This window comes from Myotis lucifugus, unplaced genomic scaffold, assembly GCF_000147115.1.
Source record: "Myotis lucifugus unplaced genomic scaffold, Myoluc2.0 scaffold_443, whole genome shotgun sequence".
NCBI classification, from domain to species: Eukaryota; Metazoa; Chordata; class Mammalia; order Chiroptera; family Vespertilionidae; genus Myotis; species Myotis lucifugus.
Genome location: NW_005871491.1, coordinates 305,234 through 308,592, shown reverse-complemented (window position 1 = coordinate 308,592; position 3,359 = coordinate 305,234).

Here is a 3,359-nt window from a genome sequence, read left to right as displayed (position 1 = left end):
CATACTCAAAGTCACTAATCATCCGAGAGATGCAAATCAAAAGCAACAATGAGATACCATCTCACACTTGTCATAATGGCTATCATCAACAAATCGACAAATAACAAGTGCTGATGAGGAGATGGAGAAAAGGGAACCCTTGTGCACTGCTGGTGGGAATGCAGACTGGTACAGCCACTGTGGAAAACAGTATGGAGTTTACTCAAAAAATTAAAAATGGAACTCCCATTTGACCCATTAATCCCACTCCTAGGAATATATCCCAAGAAATCAGGAACACTAATCAGAAAGGATATATGCATCCCCTTGTTCATAGCAGCACAATTTACAATAGCTAAGATTTGGAAACAGCCTAAGTGCCCATCAGCAGATGAGTGGATTAAAAAATGGTGGAACATCAACACAATGGAATACTATGCTGCTGTGAAAAAGAAATAACTCTTACCATTTGCAACAGCATGGATGGGCATGGAGAGCATTATGCTAAGCTAAATAAGCCATTTGGAGAAAGATAAATATCACATGATCTCACTCATATGTGGAATATAATGAACATAAACAGATGAACAAAAATAGAGCCAGAAACATAGACGCATCAAACAGACCATCAAACTTCAGAGGGAAGGAAGGGGAGGGGGTTGCAGGGGGAGATCAACCAAAGGACTTGTATGCAGGCATATAAGCATAACCAATGGACACAAGACACTAGGGGGTGAGGGCATGTGCTAAGGCAGTGGTCGGCAAACCGCGGCTCCTGAGCCACATGTGGCTCTTTGGCCCCTTGAGTGTGGCTCTTCCACAAAATACCACGTCCGGGTGCGCACGTACAGTGCGAAGTTGACGTAAAAACTTTAAGTTAATTTTAGGGAACGTTGTGGAGTGAAAGAAGATGTAGTGTTGAGGATTGAGAAAAGTATGTTGAGATGGTTTGGACATATAGAGAGGATGAACGAAAGGAGATAGACGAAACAAGTATACAAGACGAGTGTGGATGGGAGAGTTGGAAGGGGTCGACCTAGTGAACATACCTCAATCAGATTGAGGACATTTTTAGCAAAGGACAGCTTAGGAGTACCCTAATTAAGTTAATAACAATGTACCTACCTATATAGTTTAAGTTTAAAAAAATTTGGCTCTCAAAAGAAATTTCAATCGTTGTACTGTTGATATTTGGCTCTGTTGACTAATGAGTTTGCCGACTACTGTGCTAGGTTATAGGGATGGCTGGGGAGAAGTCAGTGGAGAAAAAAGGAGACATATGTAATACTATATGTAATACTTTAAACAATAGGAATTAAAAAAAAGAAAGGTCATGCTTAATGGTAAGAGATTAGAAGCACTTTCTTTAATGTCAGGGCTAAGAGAGGAATAGCTTCTTTTACTTGTACTATTCAACTTTTATTGTAGACAGTGTAATAAGACAAAAGGAAAAAAACGGAAATATAAGGATTGCAAAAGATGAAATAAAATTTGTTTCAAATGATATTATCTATAAATAAATTAATCTAAGAAAATATTTGAATCATTACCTATATTAGTGTTTAGATTAGAAAGTTCCCTGAATTAAATCTCAGACTAGCAAATTTATACATAGCATTCCCATGTACCAGCATTTAGATAATATAATGATCTCATCCTAAAATGTATCAAAAATATCTAAGGTACTCAGATATAAATCTAACAAAACACATGCAAGATTTTTATGGAAAACATTCTTAAACTTGTGAGGTAAATGAGGGATACACACACACACACACACACACACACACACACACACACACACCTTGCAAACACATTATTCATGAATGGATGGCAAAAATCAATATTATAGAGAAGTCAGTTTCACCGGATTAATCTAAAGATTTAATACACTCAAGTCAAAATTCCAACAAGATTTTTGTTTTTGGATAATGTAGTCAGCTTATTGTAATATTCACACTGAATTACCAGTCATGGTAGAGTCTGGTGTCCCTGCTGCCTTGTGCAAAGCCACCCCACCAAGACCACTGTAGCCCCCTGTCCTGCAACTGCAGCCATGTTTGCTGTGGTGCTGCCACCTCAGACCAGCGTCATGATCAGACAACAATATTCAATGAGTAAACGTGTTCCTCAGTTCTGTGGTGTTCTTGGTCACACATGTATGGAATTTCTGAAGAGCAGTGGAGATTACTGCCAGGCATAGTACGACCTCTATGCAGACAAGTGAACTATAGAAATTCATTACTGCACCAACAAGAAGCCCCATAAGAGTGGTTAACCTGGACACAGAAGTGTTGAATTGAAATCTGCAGAGCATTTTGCAAGAGTTCTGACCTGGGGTACACCTGAGTGCACTTCCTTTCTATTGCTTTAGTAATACTGGATTGAAGTATTGCTGCTTATTGTTAGAAGGTTCATTTCATTTCTCATTACTCCCAAAGTCATACTCAAAGCCTGAGAATTTCAAGTGAAATATACTGAAGTAGACTCAGCTTCTTTGCATAATTTATTTTTAAATGTATTTTTGTTGAAAGTATTACAGATGTCCCTCTACTTCCCCCATTGACCACCTCCACCTCCCACCTCCCACCTTCCACCTCCCACCAGGCCTTCACCACACTATACATATATTCATATAAGTTATTTGCTTAATTTCTCCCCACCCAACCACCCCCACCTTTCCTCTGAGATTCATCTGTATGTTCCATGCTTCTATGTCTCTGGATCTATTTTGTTCATCAATTTATTGTGTTCATTAGATTTTACATATGAGTGAGATCATGTGATACTGTCTTCTCTAACTGGCTTATTTTATTTAGCAGAAAACTCTCCAAGTCCTTCCATGCTGTCTCAAAGGGTAGAAGATCGTTATTTTTTTTTACTGCTGCATAATATTCCATGGTGTAATTATACAAAGGCTTTTGATTCACTCATCTACTGATGGGCACTTGGGCTGTTTCCAGATCTTAGCTATTGTAAACTGCAGTGCTCTGAACATAGGGGTGCATATATTCTTTCTGATTGGTGTTTCAGGCTTCTTAGGATATATTCCTAGAAATGTGATTACTAGGTCAAATAGCAGTTCCATATTTAATTTTTTGAGGAAACTCCATACTGTTCTTCATAGTGGCTGCATCAATCTGCCTTCCCACCAGCTGTGTGCTTGGGTTTCCTTTTCTTCACATCCTCACCAGCACTTGTCATTTGTTGATTTGTTGATGGTAGCCATTCTTGCAGGTGTGAAGTGATATCTCATTGTCATTTTAATTTGCATCTCTCTGATGAGTAGTGACTTGGAGCCTTTTTTCATATGACTCTTGGCCATCTATATGCCACTTTGAAGAAGTGTCTATTTAGGGCCTTTGTCCATTTTTTAATTG